Raw genomic sequence first — 21,522 nt, 5'->3', positions numbered from 1 at the left:
ACAAGGCTCTGGGTTCCATACCTAACCACACACACACACACACACACACACACACACACACACACACACACACACACACACAGGCACTATGGGCAGAGACTTCCAAAACCATGAGCCGAAGCAAATCTTCTCTCTCTATCTTGACTCACCTCTATCTATTTGTTCCAGCAACAGCCAACTAACAGAGTAGATCGCATGTTGAGTAACGCAAGATGACAAGAAGGAGCGGCAGAGGGTAGGAGAGGGTGGGGAATGGCTGCAGGAGGCATCTGCAGCTACAGTTATGTTTCTGACACCGACTAGAATGAGAACTGTGATTCTGGGCTCAGCTGCCAACTTGCCCCAACGTAGACATTAAATATATACAGCTCCTCGTATGTCAATCATACTTCAATGAAGTGGCTCTTTAAAAGTAAATCAATAAGACATGAGTTTAAGAGTCTAATGGAGAATGTTTACAGGTCCTGAATGCTCTCTTCTATCCCCAACAACACGGAAAAAAAATGCTGTATCCTTTGCGTTTTATCTTTATCTTTTCATTGTTATTTGTTTGTTTCTGTGAGACAGGGTCTCACTGTAACCACAGGTGGTCCAGCCTCCTGAGAGCCGGACTCTAGGCATCACCCACCACGCCTACTCCATCTACTCTCTCCTCTTTAAATTTGTATTGCATTTGTTTGTTGTTGGTTTGTTATGTGTGTGCATGCTCACTCGCTGCACCGAGCACCCCAGCTATGCCATCCCACCAGCTCCATAGGGAATGTAGAGTCATCCCTGTGGGACACAGACGAGGAAAGAGGGCTGGTCAAAGCCCACAGGAAGGGGCGATGCTGGTTTCAACTGTGTTGAGGAATATTATTGTAAAGTGTGTTCCTTTTGTTGACATTGCCTTTGGCTAACTCTGTGAAGCTGTGCTGCTGTGCCTGTCTAAAACCCCTGATGGTCTAAGAAAGCTCTGAACGGACAATATCGAGACAAGAGGGAAGAGTAGGCAGGGCTGACAGGCAGAGAGGACAAACATGAGAAATCAGGGAGAAAAAAATTGGGGAACAAGAGAGGAAGGAGTAGGACTTCAGGGGTCAGTCACCCAGCCACCCAGCTACACAGCTGGACACAGAGGAAGAGGGAAAGAAAGGTATACAGGAACAAAGAAACATAAATGCCCTGAGACAAAAGGTAGATGGGATAATTTAAAGTAAGAAAAACTGACAAGAAACAAGCCAAGCTAAGGCCGGCATTCATAACCAAGGATAAGCTTCTGTGTGTGACTTAGGATACTGCAGGAGAATCTGATGCATTGAGGAGAACTGGTTCTCACCAGGCTCAACAGGAGCCCCAGCGCCAGAACTGTCTCCTGAATCGACAGTCCCTGAGTTTCCCGCTCTGTGCTCTTCAACGGTCCGATTCTGCACCCAGCCTCCCTGACCCATCCACACACCCTCAGACACCAAGGACTTGGGAACAGTGCCGAGGAATGATCTGGTGCCTGGTAGAGGGAAACTGTTCGGATCTCTTTCCTTTCACCAAAACATGACAAAGAAAAAAAATGCTATGTCCCACAAGGAGATAAAGTGTAATTCTTGCAGCTTCGATTAATGCCTTCACTGGAAAGGTGACGTCCCTGAGGAAGCGTTCCCACATCACAGCTGCTGAAGTGTTGGAGGCTGAGTGCACTGGATGCAGATGTGAGAACAGGGGTAGCCCAGAGCTCAACCTCCCAGTGGTGGCACTTACAGCGGCCACCACGTGCCACTAAGGTCCTCATGCCCTTTACTCCGGGAACTTCATGAGGTAGGTTTGGGGACAGTGTGGGTGTGACTCGGAGAGATGAAAGAAAGGACTGAAGTCCCAAAGTCCCCTGAGCCAAGGGTCAGCAGAGCCAGGGCCAAGATGACTCATTCCACACTGCACACCTTTCCAGGGTCTGTGCAAGCAACAAGAGCTGGTCCTGTGGAGAGAGACAAAATGGGGCTCTCAAAGCAGGATCTCTGCACTTGGGTGAGGAAACACCAACCCAGATGTGCACCCTGAAAAATCCACATTCTGTAGATCCAGTGAGAAGGGCTGGCCACTCAGGAAGTGGCACCAGAAGCTTGTCTATAACAGCCTTGGCTCCACAAGACCCTCTCTCACCCCTGTCTCCTGTGGCCACTCCACTAGTGGGCAGCCTGAGTACCAGAAGGTCGGTGCATCTTCGTAGATGAGTTTTCTGTCGTGCCCGGCCCTGCAGCTGTTTAGTCCCAAATAAACACACAGAGACTTATATTAATTATAAGCTGTTTGACCAATGGCTCAGGCTTCTTACCGGCTAGCTCTCTCTTAATTATTAACCCATTTCTATTAATCTGTGTATCTCCGTGGTGTTTTGGCTTACTGGTAATGCCCAGCTCTCTTGCTCCCATGACAGCTACATGGTGTCTCCCTCAACTCTCTCTCCTTTCTCTACCCAGAATTCTCCTTGTTGGGTAGCCCCGCCTATACTTCGTGCCTGGCTACTGGACAATCAGCATTTATTCACCAACCAATAAGAAAAACATATATTCACAGCATACAGAAAGACCTCCCCATCCAGTCTTCCCTTGGGTGGTGAGATGGCTCAGTAGGCAAAGGTGCCCACCAATAAGTCTGATGGCTTGAGTTCAATCTCCAGAGCCCACAAGGTAGAAAGAGAGAATCAACTCACACAAATTGTCCTTACTGTCACACGTGCTCCATGGCACACACACGTGTACACACACACACATCAAGTAAATAAATAAAGTTATAAAATAAGCTTCCCAGCTAGGTGGTGGTGGCTCACACCTTTAATCCTAGCACTCAGGAGGCAGAGACGGGTGGATCTCTGTGAGTTTGAGGCCAGCCTGGTCTACAGATCGAGTTCTAGGATAGGCTCCAGAGAAACCCTGACTCTAAAAACCAAATCAATCAATCAATCAATCAATCAATTAAAAATAAGCTTCCTTCAAGCTCCAAAGACAAGCTTGACCTCACTTCTCACTCCCAGATAAATTCCAGGTGGATTAAATTCAAACATTAAAGCCATTAAAAAGACTGAGAAAGGTACAGAAGATCATTAAAAATGTATAGAATCCTGGAGAGAAAAAAGACAACCACAAAACCCATTCACAGTCATAAAAAAAGTTTGGGCAGATTCAACTGTATAAAGACTGAAGTCTCTATATAGTAAAAAAATAATAATAAAATTGCAAACACAAACTATCAACTGGAACAAATGTCTGGAGACAGCCTCCTTGGTGTCCAAAAGGCTTGTATACATTTTCATGAAAAAGAGTGTAAACACAAACTGCATAAAACATACATATACACACATAAACACACACATGTATGCATATATACTAATATGCACATGCATACACACACACACTCACACACACCAAAAATAAAAAATAGAAAACAGAAACATTACTAAACCAAACATTCCTGGCCAATAAGCACACAGAAAAAAATGTGCTTGTAACTGATGTCAAATAAATGAGCCAAGTGGGCCGAGATGAATCAGGCTGGCGATGCCTGGAGACAGGGAGCATGGAGTGTCAATGTTCATTCATGCTTAGGGAAGCCTAGATCTTCACAGCTGCTTGGAATGAGACAGGGGGATACCTGTTGGAACTCAACGTACGATACCCCTCAGCCAGCAGGTCCAACCCCCAGCAGCTGTTCTTCGTGTGCATCTGCCACAAGCTCTGAGATGTACACTTGAGGGCGTGTCTATATGATCAAGGATTTGTAGGAAGCTATTAGGGGAGGTGACGATGGAGCTAGGATTAAGTATCCAGTTTGCAAAAGAGTTGGGAAGTGGCTTGGAGAGAACTTTCAGGAGTGTAGTTCTGCAGAAACAGGAAGGTCTTAAGGTTTGGTATCATAGCACAGGCCTCTCATCTCAGCTTGGGAGGCTGAGGCAGGAGGATGACCACAAACACTTGGCTAGCTTAGACAAAGGAATAAAGACCTCGTCTCAAAGACATTAGTCAGGCATGGAGAAATGTGTCTGTAATCTTAGTGCTTGTTAGATGAAGACAGGAGGATCAGACATTCAAGATGTCATTGACTATAAAAAGAATTCACGAGCAGCTTAGGGTGCATAAGACCGTGTCTCAAAAAGTGAAGAGGAAAGAGAATTAATAGCCTTCAGTTATTTTAAAAACAAGCAGCCAGGCACTGTGATGCACACTTAATCCCAGCACTCTGTGTTGTAATTTAAGAAAAGCAGCATGCAAGAGAAAGATGCCATGTGACAGGGTTCAAGCAGAGGGTTTTTTTTTATTAGGGAGAGGGATCATAAAAAGGGGAAAGGTAAGGGGGAGGAGGCCAGCCTCTGGAGACAGGAGCATCAGGAGAGAGAGGAAAGGGGGGAGAGAGAAAGAGGAACAGAGAGAGAAGGGAAGAGAGGATGGGAGGTGGGCAGGGCCCTTTTAAAAGGGAACGTAATGAATATGCACAGGTAAGAAATGAAAGCAAAAATACGTCTATGCATACATATATTCTCACACGGGAGTAAAAAGTTCCAGAGGTGGCCACCTTTTTTTGTTGGTGGTGGTGGTTTTTGTTTTTGTTTTGTTTTTCGAGACAGGGCTTCTTTGTGTAGCGTTGTAGAGCAGGCTGGCCTCGAACTCACAGAGATCCACCTGCCTCTGCCTCTGCCTCCTGAGTGCTGGGATTAAAGGCGTGCGCCGCCACCACCCGACTAGATGACTAGATGGTCACCTCTTAGGAAAACAAGAGGTAAAATTTTAGGTGGAGAGCTTGTTTTGTGTAGCAAGCTTTCTCCTTTGGGCCACCAACCAGCTCCCAAATCGTGACACAAAGATAAACGCTCAGCCTTAGCTGAGGCTCATTTCTTGCCAGCCCTTACAAATTAACCTGGTTCTCTTTATCAGCTTTTGCTTCGGGGCTTTTCACCTTTCTTTCCTTCTGTTTATCTTACTTTCCTGCTTTCTCCAGTGGCTGCTGACTACTGGCTGCCTGGCTTCTGGCTGAGGGAGTGTCCCTCTCTTTCTTTCTCCCTTGTTCTCTTCTCATCTCTCTTAAGCCTAAATTTTTCTTCCTGTTTATTCTCTGCCCACCAGTCCCACCTATCCCTCTCCTACCCAGATATCGACCATTTAACTTTTCTTTAGACCAATCAGGTGCCTTAGGCAGACAAGGTGAAACAACAACACATCTTTACATCACTAAACAAATGCAGCAGAAACAAATGTAACACATCTTTACATAGTTAACAAATGCAGCAGAAACAAATGTAACATATCTTTACATAGTTAAAGTAATATCCCATAGCATAAAAAATGTAACACATCTTTGCCTAGTTAAAATAATATTCCACAGGTTTCAGTTTTTTAGGGTTTTTCTTGTTGTTTCATTTTTGTTTGTTTGCTTGTTTTTTTGAGACAGGGTTTCTCTGTGTAACAGCCCTGGCTGTCCTGGAACTCACTTTGTAGACCATACTGGTCTTGAACTCACAGAGATCTGCCAGCCTCTGTCTTCAGAGTCCCGGGATTAAGGGCCTGCTTATCTGTCTATCTGTCTGTCTGTCTATCTATCTACATATTTTTGAGATAGTGTTTCTCTATATAGCACTGGCTGTACTGGAACTCACTTTGTAGACCAGGCAGTCCTTGAACTCACAAAGATCTTCCTGCCTCTGCTTCCCCATTTCTGGGATTAGACACATGCCACACCATGCCTAGTGAGTTTTGCTTTTTCTCTTCTGCCATTTATTGTGTGTGTTAACTTGTGCATATGTGTTATATGAGCTTTGTACCATGATAGAAAACTATACACCCAAGCCAAAATGACACAGAGGAGAGAATGGCTCCCTGTCTGTGAAAAGTGCAAGGCCAATCCCTCCCTGGCGTCTGGTTCTAGCAGCTGGGTGGCTGGCAGACAGCATGGGAAACTAATGGGTGGTCGAGGCTCCAGGCTTCAGTCCCACACAGAGTATTTTTCCCATCCATCACCCATTGGTAGCAGAATCAATATCCACTTAAAAACCTCCGCTGGCCTCCCACTGCCTACAGGAAACTGTCCCAACTCTGTAGCACATCATTAAAAGTCCTTTGCAGCCATCTCCCTCCCCACCCAGTCCACCCCACCCCACCCCACCCCACTCCACCAACTTCATCTGCCTACATTCAAACCATACCAAGCAGGGAGGCTGGGAGAGTGGAGGCCAGCAGACCTGGGAATAGCCTTTCTCCACTTGTTAGCCCATGACCTTGGCTGGGCAATTCAGCCTCTCCCAGCAACATCCGAGATCTTCATCTGTTAAGGCGGGCTAATGCTACCTAGCTGCTTAAGGAGGCAGTGAGATGGTGTATGTTCACAATCTGTACACCGCACATTCTAGGATACAGTGACCAGAAGATGCTCTCGACAGTTCTTTACTTTGGTCTTCTCATTTCTTCTGGTCTTTGCGAATGTCCTTCCTTGTGTCTCCTAATCTCCTCCCTCATTTTCTGGCCAGCAAACTCCTTGTAAACCCTTCCATGACCACCCACTTTGTGGTTCCCACAGTGTAAATTTATTTGCTCATGGTGACAGCCAATACTGATGATGACTATGTCCTGTGCTGATCTGATTTTGGTGGTCCCCAGTGGAGGGGCCATGGCTTTGGGACCACTTGGTATAAACTCGGACTCAGTGTAAACCTGAGCAGAGCAGATGTTCAGCTAGTATTTGTTCTGTGTATTTATATGTGTGCTGCTTGCCTGTTTTGTTTTGAGTGGTTTGGTTTCTTGAGACAGGTTAGGTAGCTCGGGATGGTCTCAAAGCTGTGATGCCCTGCCTGTTTCCGAGTGCTGGATTTACAGATATGGACCACCTTGTCCAGTCTTCAGTACTTTTTGCTTTTGTTTGGTTTTGCTGAGACAGTGTTTTACGTTGTCTGGGCCAACCTCAAACTCTTTGTGTAGTCACAAACTCTCTATATGGTTTTGAATTCTTGATCTTGCTGCCCTCGCCTCTCACGTGCCGAGATCACAGGCATGCCCAGCTAGTATACATTTTGAATGAATGTATTTACCCACATATTCTCAATAAACCTCTGGGCACCTACTTTACTGCATTGCAAGAAGATTGGATGAGAACAATTAAACACGTTTGCAGACAGGGGCTGCTCCAGTGCCCACACACCAGGTTTTTTATCTAAATGAAAGTCCCACAGATCTTTCCTCATGGTTTTCCAAAATGTTCTGCCATTTCTTACACCCAAGCCTTCGGCTCAGTGCACACCTGTTTACATGCAATGTAACCCTTGGATGCAATAACGGCACCTTCTCTTTCGAATACAATGTTTGCAGACAGAGAGGCAAGAGGAAGCATTCTGCCTCCAATTACAGATGTGCAGGCCTCAGGAAACAGCCAGCATCCTCACACTCTTCCGGTCCACAAGCAGGAAAATGTCAGAACAGATGCTTCCAAATTGTGAGGAAAAATAAACACACACATGAATGTCTGCTTGGCTGGTCTCTGAGGACCAGAGTCAGCCTGGAGTACACTTTATGGCCGTTGCGGACCTTGGAATGGGATGAAGAAGAAACTGGGTGAATTTGACAGCTCTTTAGTACCCAGTGCTCTGCTGGGGTCTTTTGTATCTATTGTTTCATTCCACTTTATTTTTAAATTATTTTAAATATACACTTATCTATGGGGTGGTAAGCAGAGCCCATGTCCCGGTTCTCACTGATAGGTTGGAGGGAACTTGTGGGAATCCCATTCTCTCCTTTTACCGTGTAGCGTTCCAGAGACTGAAGTCAAGCCATCGGGATTGGTACCAAACGCCTTTACCTGCTGAACCATCTGGGTGGCCCTGTTTCACTTTAATGTCCATTCCGTGAGGTAGGCAGAGAAGGAAACTCGTGTGTGTGTGTGTGTGTGTGTGTGTGTGTGTGTGTGTGTGTGCGTGTGTGTGTGTGTGTGTGTGTGTGTCTGTACATGCAAATAGGTATAGCTAGAACTCAATCCAAACTCCATATTCAGCCTTTTTACACTGTGCCCTGGAATGCTGGCAGATTGCTCCCTTGGATGCCCATGAGCTTTGAGATGGGTAAAAACAGCTGCTCTTTCTCTCCTCCTGAGACAGAAAGATGCCTGTCTCTAGAGAAGCCAGGAACGCGCACACAGGGAGAAGGGTTAGACTGCCCCCTTGTGTTGGGAGGACCAGCACACACCTGCAACTCTAAGGGCTCCTTGGAACCATATCTCTCCTCCTGCCAACGGTATCCTAGGCTTCAAGCTAGGTATTTCTCACCAACACATATGTCTGCATCCATCCCGAGTTCCAGGAGTCATGCTGGCCCAGAAATCACAATGCATAAGATGGGGCTGTATGTGGATTTGCCTCCCAAGATGCTGGGCAAGCCACCTGTGTGTGCTCCCGTTTCATTTTGAGCCTCTCTTTGTGTGTGTGTGTGTGTGTGTGTGTGTGTGTGTGTGTGTGTGTGTGTCTATCGATTGCTGTACAGTGAAACTCTGTGATCCCCAATACATCTGTACCCAGCGTGTTCCCAGGCAAGTGAACGCTGTCCTCACCCTGTTTTTGATAGACGTGAGACCCTCCCATATGAGCAGGCAGGGCGGGAACTCCTGTAATTGATGAAAGGCGTCGTATTGTTGAATCAGATGAAAGATTTTCTGGTCTTTGTTTTGCCAGAGAGACTTTCCTTTAACAGGCTTCCCCCGCGGGATGAGTCATCTCCAAAGACTCTGCAGCCTGCAGCTTCCTGGGAATTTCCCTTCCTTTGATCAGCCTCAGTTTCCCCTATCTGTAAAACGGGGCCATTCAGCAAGGACTCAAAGGTACGTTAAGGCTCTTCAAGGCTCCCAGGACCCTGGATTTGAAGCACCCCTACCAATAGCTCATGTCACCTTCAAAGTGTTACATTGTTAGACAACCCTGCCTCTTCACATTACAGAATGTGGCTTGCATGTATGGGGCTTGTGTGTGACAGAAATTGGGGTGGTCATCTGTCAAAATCCTCTGCGTTGAGTGGCGCCTATCCCCTCCCTTGTAGCTAGTTATCAATGAAGGGTGTGTGTGCAGGCAGGCACACGCTTGATCAAAGAACAGGCCTCCCCCAGGTTTCTTGCAATATGCAAGCTGTCACAGGTCTCAAGGCAAGATATTATTTCTGATAAATAGAGATGGACAATAGATGATTTCTATATTAACATTATGGGGAAAAAATGCGCCTCTCTGTGCAACTCACCGGAGACAGGAAGGCCAGTGTATGAAGAGTTGGGCTATAGATACCACGGGCTTTGGTCCTATGAAAGTTGGAGCACCGCCCCCCCACCACCTTGCAATTCATCCCCCCTCCCCTGTCCTCTCCTCCTTCATCTCATGCAGTTCAAAGAAAGGGGGTCTGCGTTTTCTTCCTGCTGATGGAGGGTGATTAGCAGTCAGGTGGAGCGCTGCTCCAGGGACAGCACAACAGATTAATTAAATCACTCTGGCTGGCTAAGTGGTGACACTGTGATTTATAGCACCGCTCACTCAACCAGACAGCCTGGCTTTTCTTGCATGCCGAAGGAAGGAGGGCCAAGCTGGCCAGTGGTTACAGACCTCAGGCACTACAAACTTTCAGGGCAAACATTTTTACCCTTGAGGCAGTGGGACCCCTGCTGGGCTTGCATCTCTGAGCTAAGAGACCCACAGGAGATAGGGAGCTGGAAGAAGCAATAGGCAGGCCTCAGAAGTGTCTCTGAGGCTCAAAAGATTCAGCTGTGGCTCACCATGAAGAAACAGCCCCCTGCCAGTCCCAGCCTGGTGACTCTGGGCCTTTGTCCCCGTTTTTTTCCAGGACAGCATTGTCTCCTCAGTGAGATGCCCCACTGTTTCTCTTAGATGTTCTGTAGTCGGCTGCCTCCTCTTCCCTGAGGAACTAGGTCACACAGGGTAGCGTGACAACGGTAAATATTCTAGCACATTTAGTAAGAGCCGGTTCTGCGATACTCTGTGTGGGAGCGGGAAGCTAGCTCATTTCCACTGTTCATGGACAGATAAATAAAGACACAGCAGAATCTAGGGCTGGGGAGACGGCTCATCGGTTAAGAGCACTGGCTGTTCTTCCAGAGGACCAGGTTCAATTCCCAGAAACCATGTATGACAGCGCACAATAGTCTGTAACTCCAGTTTCAGGGGGATCTGACATCCTGATACAGCCATACATGTAGGCAAAAACACCAATGCGCATAGAATAAAAATAACATTTTTTAAAAAGGAAAGAAAAATAGACACATGGCAGGCTGATCAGCATTGAACGAATGAAGGGAGGGAGGAAGGAAGGGAGGAATGAAGGAAGGACACAGCAGAATCCATACAATGGAATGTTATGCCACCTTTTTTTTTAAAAGGGAGAAAATTGGGGGGGGGCACTTGGACGGACATTGGTGAAGTAGTTCAGTCAGCGGTGTGTTTTGCAAAAATGCTCCAGGTTCAATCCTCAGAACGGCAGAAAACCAGGACTGGTGGCAGTAGCCTATAATCCCAGCACTTAGGAGCTGGAAACGGGGGATCAGAAGTTCAAGGACATATTCACCTACATAGTGAGTTCAAGGCCAGCCCTGGACATGCTAGGCTCTGCCGCCCCCCAAAAATAAAAAAAAAATGCTAAAAACGTAAGGAATGAAATTCTGACCTTGATACAAGATTGGTGGACCCTAGGGACATTGTACTAACGGAAAGAGATCATACACAAAATATTGTGTGATTCCAGTACCTGGGAACCTAGTGTCTTCAAATCACAGGGAGAAAGCAGGGGTTGGAGGAAGGTTGGTGGCCAGGCAGGAGAGAGGGGAGTGGAGTTAGTGTGTGGTAGGTGACCTATTCTGTGTGAGGTGTGAAGATACAGGAAAGGTTAGTGTTGGCTGTGCCACAGTGACGCTCCACAGTACACCTAAAATGGCTAAAATGACAACATTGTGTATATGCTGCTATGAGTTACTGATGACAACAACGAAGCTTCCTGTTCTTCTAACTAAGTTCTTAATTGGCATATAAAGTAATATGTTTCATTATGACACTTTCAGAAATGTATGTCATTGTATTTTGCTCATATCCAGCCCCTCATGATCCCGTATCTTCTACTTCCCCCTCTTGTAATACTAATTCCCACCTTGACCCCACAACGGTCCACAATCAGTTTGAAGGAAGTGTCTGGTTGTAGGGAGGAAGGGTGCACAGCGATACAGAAGGAGTGAGGAAGAAGCCTACTATAGGTCTCCTGTGGCCTTTTCCCTAATCTAGGAGTCCCAGAAGGCCCTGAGAAGCCACCGGACCCTTGTCTCAGCTATGAAGGGAGCCAGAGTGCCATCAAATATTAAAAGAGTAGAGCGGCTGGCATAGTTTTCCATATAAATGACACTACTTACATATATGAAGATTGCTTTTAAAATTCAAATATAATTATTTTTTAAAAGGCATCCAGCGAGCTCTGTCTCTCTCCGCACTCTGACACTTCTGGCTGTTGTCATGTTCTAGTGAGGTGCCTGTTGGCAGACAGCCCAAAGCACTTTGTAACATGCCCTCCAGATCCTCGGTGAAAAGTGATCAAAGGGTTGGCAGCGGTGAAGACAGGGCTGAGATCAGCTCCACGAGGGGTGGGGCCGGGCCATTGTCCCTCTCGGTGGAAACAGCTGCTGAGCGGACACTGGCGCAGTCTTATTATCCCAGGTACGCGGAAGGCTCCGAGTCCTCTGGGGGCCTGCACCTTGCATTTTAGCAGACAGTTTGGTAAGGATTTGGTGTCAAACCCTTTTGAAATGTATCCTTGACAGGAGGGTAGCGACAGTGCCTGGGAATCTCATTAGGGTCCCCGTCTCCCTCTGCCACCTTCCCCTGCCTGCTGCCAGTAGAGCTCATGGAGCACAAATTGCCCCCCCCCATCAGCCTAAAAGAAATTGCTCTGCAGATGTGGTGTGGGTTACCTAGGCAGAGCCTGGAGGCCAGCTCCTGGGTCCCACTGGAAGGATCGTTTGTGAGTCTGCAGATCTGAAATGAGCAGGGTCAGTGATGCCCTGGGGGGTCAGCGGTTCTGGATTGTTTTTTGTTGTTTTGAGACAGGGTCTCCTATAGCTCAAGGCGGTCATGACTCACTGTGTAGCCAAGGATAACCTTGAACTTTTGATCCTCTGGCTTTCACCTCACAAACGACTTACAGGTGTGCACCTCCCTGTCTGGGTTAGGGGCCGATAATTGTAATAAATGGTAAGAAACCACCACCAAGCTGCAGAATTTTATATTCTCAGTATGGGCGGGAGTGGAAGAGGAGGCTCTGGGGATGGAGGGGACAATAGGGACCCTACAGATGTACTGATACTCCCCTACCCTCAGTCCTACCCTCACCTACCCTCACCCTTTCTCTTCCCTTGATCGGTTCTTTGTCTGGTATAGAAAGTCACTAGTCAGCATTAAGCCATAGTGGCAGGCAGGCAGGGGAGGAGATTGAGAACCAAGAAGGATATATCTGCACTGTGCCAACATGCCCTGGCTCCTAGATAGTGGTACAGGACATGCTCAAGGCTTATCCCCCTCTGAGGTCCATTTGTCTGGTCCTCTGGGCCGGTTTTTATCTACACCCCTAAAGGAAATGTGTTGGTCTCCTTTCACCGGGGGCAGGGATATTAGCTATAGTCTCATGTCGGGTGGTGCGTGGATTCAGAGAAATTTCAGCACCTTGCCCTCCACCCACTGGCAGCTAAAGGGGCCCTGGCCTAGGTCTCCAGAGGCAGAGGCTGGCGGGAGGAGGGCCAAGTGACAAAATGAATATATGCATGTGTGTCTTCATGATAATCACCGGAATGCATTTTCGGAGAGGTGAGCAGATCGGAGCTGCGGGACCCCCCATTAATGTTAACTTTATTTCAGTAATGAGATGGCAGACCTGGAACAGTCACTGTGGCTAATACACTGTAATCACAGTGATGAAGCCTGCATGCTGGGAGGGGAAGGGGAGGGGGGGACTCAGAGCCGGGGCCACCTGATGCGGAAGAAGCCACAGGATGGTGACAGAGAGGCTCTGGAGACAAGCCCTAGTAGGACTAGGCTCTGCTGCAAGTGGCCAGGCCAGGAGGAAGCCACCCATGCATGCAGGCAAACAGGATGCTATGGAAGGTGCTGGTACCCAAAGTAGCCGTGGAGGGAGTGAGCAGTCACTGTCACTGAGTCCACACAGGGCAGTGGTTCAGGCATGCAGGCCACCTAAACCATGGATACAACTATGCATTAGGCTGACTTGGCCAGCCTGAGAGAGGGGAGAGAAGGGAAGGGAAGAAGTTAGTTAGCCACACAAGCCAGGTTCTAGGGGGCCTAGCGGCTATGTGTATGTGTAGCCTGCCACAAGGAAATCATCAGTGTGCCTAGAAAGCTCCACGTTCCCCCAAACTCCTGGTGACGCCAGCCACCATTGCTCCAGGTGCTGCTGTGAGTCTAGTAGGCAGAATGAAGTCTGTATGTTCTTTGTTTTTCAGACTTGTTTTTGATTACTTTTAATTATGTGTATGTGTGCGCGCACGCGTGGGTATGTGCAGGCACCACAGAGGCATCAGATTCCTGGGCACTGGAGTTGCCAGTGGCTGGGAGCCTCCCAACAAGAGTGCTGGGAATAGAACTCTGGTCCCCTGCAAGAGCAGCCAGATTCTGCCCCTGCACCACCTCTCCAACCCCAGCTTCCAGGTCCTTGTGCCTCTTTGCCAGGCACTGTACTAATCCACTAGCGCGGGACTAATTACAGGGAAGGACGCAGTTCATTAAAGGGGAGAAACAGGGACCTGAGGGGTGTCACGCCTCCCCTGTGACCTGACTCAGGTGGGCAAGAAGGGCTGAGGTGAGGTCCCCAGATGCCCTTCACGGGTCATTACTATAGTGTCTACCTCTCCCAAGCTCATAACACAGGCTTTTCCAAGCGTGTTTGCTTAACTGAATGAAGTTCAGATGGATTAAGGGTGGAAGGTTTTCCCCCGACTGCAGGCTTTCCCATATCTACGATTTCCTCCGTTTTCTGACCTCACCGCCGGTCATCGTTAACTCCTGGCAGAAATCTGGTGTGTCTCCAAGAATGGTATGCGGGGTTCCCCAAGTGCTGGTGTTAAATAAAACAGTTTCTATGGTGGGGTGCAGCTCAGTGGTAGACTGCTTGGCTAGCATGAAGCCAGCAATGGGTTCAGTTTTCAGCACATCATACATGCGCGCACACACACACACAAGGCATGCACACACACAGCTTCCTGGGCTCTACCCAACCTTCCCACAAGGGAAAAGCCTATACCTGTCCAGGAGCTGCACTACAGCCAGTACCCCAGGTTTCTTAGCGCCCCTGGACTAGGCTGTCTGAGGACTTCTGTGTAAGTATGTTCTCACCAGAGTCTGGGGCACAGGACTTAGTTGTATGACCCATCCTGTTCCTAACCCAGTGACTGTGCTCCACTGTATGATCAAACAGGGACTGGGCTGCCACCACCCACAGAGCTCCGCTCTGCCCAGGAGATAGGGTCAGGCACCAATGTGGGTCACTGCCGTGGTGACACTTGTGCTCCAGTGAAAACACAAGGCATAGTGTGACACACCTGTCAGTTCTCAAGAGGTCGAGGCCAGACAACTTGGTGAGAGACCCTGGAAGGCAGGCAAGCATGGGGGGTGCGGTACAGCCTGGAAGGGCACCAGAACAGTGAGTGGCTCTCAGCAAACCTTTCAAGGCTCTCTCTGGCCCTGGGTAGGGGACTAGTCTGTGGGGGTCTCTGGGGGAGCCTGAGAGGATGCTGGGATGACTTAGGCAAGCAGTGGGGGCTGGCGAGAGAGCAGGAACCAGGAAAGGAGGCGTCTTGATCCTGAAAGGACCAGCTGGGCTCCCACCTCCCCTCTGGGAGGGATTATAAAGGCAGGAGAGTCCACAGGCTCTGCAATTCTTTCTGTGGGGGTATCCCTGGAAAGGGGACCCTTGTCCATTCTTACCTTAACCCCATGATTCTTAAATAGGGACAATTGCATCCCACTTGATACAACAGGCGCTGTGTGGCCTTATTTGTTGTCCTGATGCGACAACATCTGGAGGTGCTGGTGGCGTCTAGGATTAGGAGATGGCTCATTATCCCAGGCTGGCCAGGTTGGTCCCAACCAGTAAGGACCATCAGACCCAATATCAGGCCCAGCATCCTACCCTAAACTGCCCCCTGCCAGCTCCTCTCCCACCTGGCCTCCTCCTTTCCCGTCAGCTAATTTAGCAAGTACTTCATCAGATGGCTGAGGCATCCTCATTGACGCACCTCGTACCTCGTGGTCTAGAGCCACACTGGCTGCATCTCACGGGTCCCTGACAGTGACACAGACCAGCCGCTTCTGTCACCGCCACCGCAACCACCACATGAGAAACAAGAAAATTGGGGACAATTCATTACCCAGCTGTTAAGAGCAACAAAGCAGGCACCGAGCTACCCCTGATCAGACCAACGCTAGTGAGGACTGGCCCTGCAGGGTGATAAAGCAGCTGTGAGCCCCCTCCTCTCCATAACCTTGACACGCCAGAGCCCAGCCTCCTGCGTACAGGCTGCAGATCCGAAGGGCAATGTCTGAGACAACAAATGGATGGGTCAATTTGTTTTTGCCCCACCCCCATCAGATACTCGTACACGAAGAACCAGCCACCACCGCAGAGAGTACGGATCTAGCATGGCAGGTGATGAGAATCACATTCCACAAGAGGAAATAAAAATGACGTCACTACAGAGATGCATTTATTGCAGTCAGTTTGCTTAAGAACCAGGTTTTCCCCTGCAGGTTTTTCTTGCAGGCTTAGACTGTCAAGCAACAAAATATCACACTTCCAGGTGGTATCTTTAAGGAGAGCTAATTAGGGCTCTTGGCACTTAAAACATGAAACATTTTACAATTTTCTGAAAAGCAATTTGCCAACATTAGCTAATTAAAATACCCGGCCTTCCACTGAGGGGTAGTGGGAAGAAGGTGGAATCCTCATTTCTAAGCATCTGTTCTAGGGTTAAAAATCCAAATTCCTGTTGCTCCTACTACTTGGTCAAGGTTCTCTGAAGACTGTACCTTGTTGCTTTGAGAAATGTGCCCAAGAGCATTTAAGAAAATATCCCCACTTCCCTCACATTTGGAATCTATAATAGGGACAATACAGAAGGATCTTGAACATAAAGGCTGGTCTACTAAGCCAGGGGTGGCTAAACTAGGGTTGAAGGCCGAATCTGGCCCTTGGCTTGTGTTTTATAAATAAAGTTTTATTGGTACATAACCAGACTCACTTGTTTGCAACATTGACTCTAATAATACCCAGTGTCCACAAAGCCAAACCCATTTACAGCCAAATGTATTTCCCCTTACAGAGAAAGCTTGCTGGACTCGGTGCTAAGCTGCCTGTATCTGTCTGACCACAACTTTCCAACCCAGGCAGTCCCCAGCAGTAACTGAGGATATTCTTAGATTAAGGTAGGAAAGAGAGCCTGAGAAAAAACAAAGGGTTGCCTTCATTTGACTCACCCTCCGCAACACACTTACAGCGATGGTGCATGGGTCTGAGAGGCTGGCGGGGAAGAAAAGGGCATGGGCTGGCTGTGTGTCTCACCTCCTTTTTCTAGCAGCTCAGGCCTAGGCACATCACCTGCTTTAGGGGGTGGCTGGGCTTTACGAAGTCTTTCTAAGCCCTGTTGCAGCTCTCTGCGGGTGCATTAGTGAGAGAGGCTGCGGGACATGGAGCCCGGGTACCTCTGTCAGTGACTTTGCAGAGGCCCCAGTACAGTGGGAGGAAAAGCAGCGTGCAGAGCTAGAAGTGGTCAAAGGTGCGAAAGGAGTCTGATGACATTCCCAACAGGCTTGGGTCCACACTCCCCAGATAGGAAGTGTGTGTGTGTGTGTGTGTGTGTGTGTGTGTGTGTGTGTGTGTGTGTGTGTGTGAGCATTTGGAGCCAAGAGTCCCATGCAAATTGGAGTCAAGTAGCTGCCCCCTTAGGATTGTCTGTTGAAAAAAACATATGGCCACTTATTCATTAAAATCACATGGCACTCAATACGGCACACAACACGGGAGAAAAGAAAATACAGAAATAGAATATCAACACTGAATTCCTATGCTTCCAAAAAACACAGTTTTAAAAAGTGGAAAGGGGCAGCCCATAGAAAGAAAATATTTGCAAACCTATAAAGGTATAAGGCACTCAACTAAAAAAATTAAAGACTTCTGGGCAAGGATGGGTGTGGAGGTTTGAATGAAAAAGTCCCCCACAGGCTTGGGTATTTGAACGCCACATCCCCAGTTGACTCTGTGGATGGTGTGTGTGCATGGGGAGGGCTAGATGGTGTAGACTTGCTGGAGGAAGTACATTGCTGGGGGCGGGCTTTGAGATTAAAAGCCTCTCATCCCTTCCGGTTTTGTGTTTTGTGAAGACAGAAGTGCTTAGCTTCCTGTCCTGCCACCATGCCTGCCATGCCTCCTTGCCAAGACGGACTCTTATCCCACTGGAACAAGAGTTAAAAATGAACTTTTGCTGCCGGATGGTGGTGGTGCATGCCTTTAATCCCAGCACTCGGGAGGCAGAGGCAGGCGGATCTCTGTGAGTTTGAGGCCAGCCTGGTCTATAGAGCGAGTTCCAGGACAGCCTCCAAAGCAATACAGAGAAACCCTGTCTCGAAAAAACAAAAACAAACAAACAAAAACATGAACTTTTTCTATAAGTGGGCATTGTCACGGTGATTTTTTTTATTACAGTAACTAATAGAGTGGTGTGTGCCTGTAACTCCAGCATTTGGGAACCAGAGGCGAGAGGATCTGGAGTTCAAATCCAGGCTCATCTACATAGCAATTTTGAGGTCAGACTGAGCTATACGGTGCCATGGGGTAGGTAGAATGACTTTGAATAGTAGCGCAAAAAGAGAAACATGGAGTGACTAAACCGAACTCACAATCTCACTGCTATGGATCCTCAGGAAAACTGAAGCCCATAGGAAACCACACATGAACTTCAAAGCAACGTGATTCATAGCAGCCAAAAGGCAAAGGAGATCCAAATGTCCATCAACAGGGAACTACTGAACAAGCCATGAGTGTACACTTCAGTGCCACACTCCCACGGAGCCCCAGAGCATATCCTGGGGCTTTGGGCATCAGTACTTCTGACGTCAGACCCCAGTTCTTGGGGGTGGGCTGGCTTGAGCACAGGCTGGGATGCTGGGCAGCAGTGTGGTCTCCACCATCAGATGCCAGTGGCACTCCTGAAGTCATACTCCTAGGCAATCAAAAAACATTCTCAGGGCTGGCAAGGTGGCTCAGCAGGTAAAGGCACTTGCTGCCAAGCCTGGGGACCTGAGTTCAATCCCTGGAACCCACACAGCAGAAGGAATGCATAGACTACTTCCAGTTGTCCACTGGCCTCCACAATAACTCCATGTCTCACACACACACACACACACACACACACACACACACACACACACACACAAAGACATGTAATAAGAAAAAGTCTTCGCACAATACTGAACGCTACACTAGATGTCAAAGTTTCCCTGTAGTTCAACGGCTTAGGTCAATCTTTTCCAGGCCCTGGGAGTCACCTGCGGTCCTAGAACACCACGTTGGAAGGCCCGAGGATGTCACTCTGCTTGCACCCTTCACAGAAAGGCACACAGGCAGAGACACGGCAGAGCCTGGGACGTTAAGGAGGTGGCTCTTCTCTGAATTTGGAGATTGGCCCAGAAGCCAGCACCTCTGAAGATTGAGGACACTTAGTTAGCACTGCCACAACAGAATGCCACACAGACTGTGCCGTTCCGACAGCAGGGTTATTTTTCCGGAGCTCTTGCATGGAGACGGTGACAGGCTGGTTTTTCCTGAGGTCTCTCCCCACAACTTGGCAGTTGGCCACCTTCTCCCCACGTCTTCCCGTGGTAGTCCCTCTGCGTATGGTAGCTCTCGTGTCGTCCTATAGGGACTAGTCAGTCACCCTGGGTCAGGGCCTATCACAGTGCTTTCTTAGAATTCAGTTGCTTCCATTTAGAAAAAAAAAACTATTTTTTAAGTATTATTAACTATATTGCAATAGAGCCACAATAAAAGTGTGACAAAGTTGTGTTCACTTGCATTTCTGCTTCATTTATTTTTGCTTCATGTTATAAGATCATAAGGAGAAAATGTCAGTGAGTAGGGAAACTATGGAGACAAATATATGGGGATATTAATTATATAGTCAAGCAGTAGTTTATCCCAACTATTATTAACTCATGAAACACGCATCTAGCTAAATGCATCACTTCTTTTTTAAAATTTAATTTACTTATAAGCAATATGATATAATAGTCAATGTAATATATTAAGCTTACCATATGAACTAAGAATATGTTAAATCTATTTATACAGCTGCTTTCTTAACTTGCAACCTATCCACCAAACATTGTCTTTGCTATAAGGATTGAAGTGCAATGTTGCCTACTCCAGCAGAAAGAAAAGAACCAAGAAATTATCTTCATTCTCAAAAACCTCATCATTTGAAGAAAGAATTTACAGAAACTGTCCAATCTTATTCTTAAACACACAAAGTAAACCTGACATACTTAAATATTTTGAAAAGTAAGAAAATACTCTCAAAAGGTCCTTTGAAATTGTGCACATTAGTCAATTCTGGTACAATTTTCACATAAAAAATGTATGCCAAAGATAAAAAACTTTTAAAATCACAAAATCACAATTATTTACTTAGCCTGAGTGTATGTATAGGTGTGCCACTTTAAACAACTTACGGGAGTGGTTTCTCTCCTTCCACCGTGTGGGGGGTCCCAGGAATCAAAACCAGGTGGTCAAGCCTGGCAGCGAGTGTCTTTACTTACTGAGCCATCTCATTGGCCCGTAAATCACCTCTTTAAAGGCCCGCCCTCCAAACGGGCATTTGGCAGTACCAAGGTAAGGCTGCAACCTATGGCTTTTGGGACTTGAAACTCAGCATATGGCAAGGACCACAGGATGGTAAGATGCAGCCCACTTGTCAGGGCTACCCTAAAATGCTAAGCTCCCCCCCTCTAGCATCCTCCTGATGCCCTCCTGGCAGCGACCCGTGGATAGAAGAGAGAGGAGGAAGCTGGAGAGATGTGTTAGTGGTTAACAGCAAGGACCCACGTTTGATTTCTAGCACTACTTTCGGGTGGCTTGCAGCTGCTTGGAACTCCAGCTGCAGAGGCTCCAAAGCCTCTGGCCTCCACGGGTACCTGCACTCATGAGTACCCATGCCCCACATATATAAAATTAAAAATACAAAAACAAATAATTTTTAAGGTGGAAGCTGATAAACCAATCCCAGGGCCAAAGAACAAATTTCAGGATAAATACCTATCCTGCTACCCTCCAGGGCTCCCCTGAGGACTCCCACTTGCCCTGCAGCAAGGACAGGAAGTTCTCTTCACAGCGGAAGGTACCATCTTGGCTGAAGCCAGGACAACAGCTCAACCCCCTTGCATTCGTGTCCATAAAACAGAGATGAGGTTTGCCTAGGTCGGAGATTGGATGTCAGGCAAGCGCATAAGCAGCCTTTTAAGCACCACGTCACATGGCGGATGCTCACTATTAGCACCATGTCATACAGGGAATGCAAAAAACTGCATCCTCTAGAGACACCTGGTTTGGAATTCCCACAATTTGTGTGACCTTGAGCCAAGAAGCAGCAGAGCAATGGAGTCCTCCTCTACCTATGAGGACCCAAAGGAGCGAGTGACTCAAAGGAGCGATAGTGTGAGTGGTCCCCTCACATTCCTGGCCGTTGCCACCCAAGTATGGCTAAGAAGCTTCACCTACATTTTATCCTGGGGTGGGGAGGACGCTGAGAAAGGGGTGGCAAGGGACATTAGCTCAGTGTCAGCAGATCTGTTTTCTCCTCCCTGAGGGTCCTGGTCCCTGAGAATGCCAGGTCCAGGGAGGGGTCCTGATTTGCTGCCCCATCCATCAGCTGGCTCTCTGCCCACAGTCATTGTTTCGGGGGGAGGGGGCATCCTGGGCAAGCCCGGGCCACACTCAACACCAGGCTCATACTGGGGATGGAAAACCCATGCAGCTGGTGCCACCAAGTGGCACAGTCGGCAACTGTCAGTGTGCTTGCCACCAGCCGGCAGCACTGAGCTGTGTCGGCTGCAGCCAAAAGCAAGAGGCCCTTAAGATCACGCCTGACTCACTCTGTGGTCCCCCCACAATGCTAAATCAGGTCAGTGAGCTTATTTATGTCAAATAAATCAACAGAGCCAACTGGTGAGCCGCCTCGAGACTGTTTGTCTTGGGTTAGCACCGAGAACAGACTACAGGCAAAACCCCAGGCAGGTTTGGATGTCATGGACAGAGCACAGGGAGTTTGACCTGAAGTGCCGTCCAGATCCACACCCACCAGGACAATTTTGTGTTCAGCATGGGGGAGGGGAGCCGCATATGCCTGAGAGATGGCACAGCTCTAAACAGAGGCTCCTAAGGAACATACTGAGGTCCCTGAACCTTTAAAAACACTACCATGAAGATGCTC

Source organism: Mesocricetus auratus, unplaced genomic scaffold (assembly GCF_017639785.1).
Source record: "Mesocricetus auratus isolate SY011 unplaced genomic scaffold, BCM_Maur_2.0 Super-Scaffold_100025, whole genome shotgun sequence".
Classification (NCBI taxonomy): Eukaryota; Metazoa; Chordata; class Mammalia; order Rodentia; family Cricetidae; genus Mesocricetus; species Mesocricetus auratus.
The sequence above is the reverse complement of the archived record's forward strand: the minus strand, read 5'-3'. Positions refer to the sequence as shown.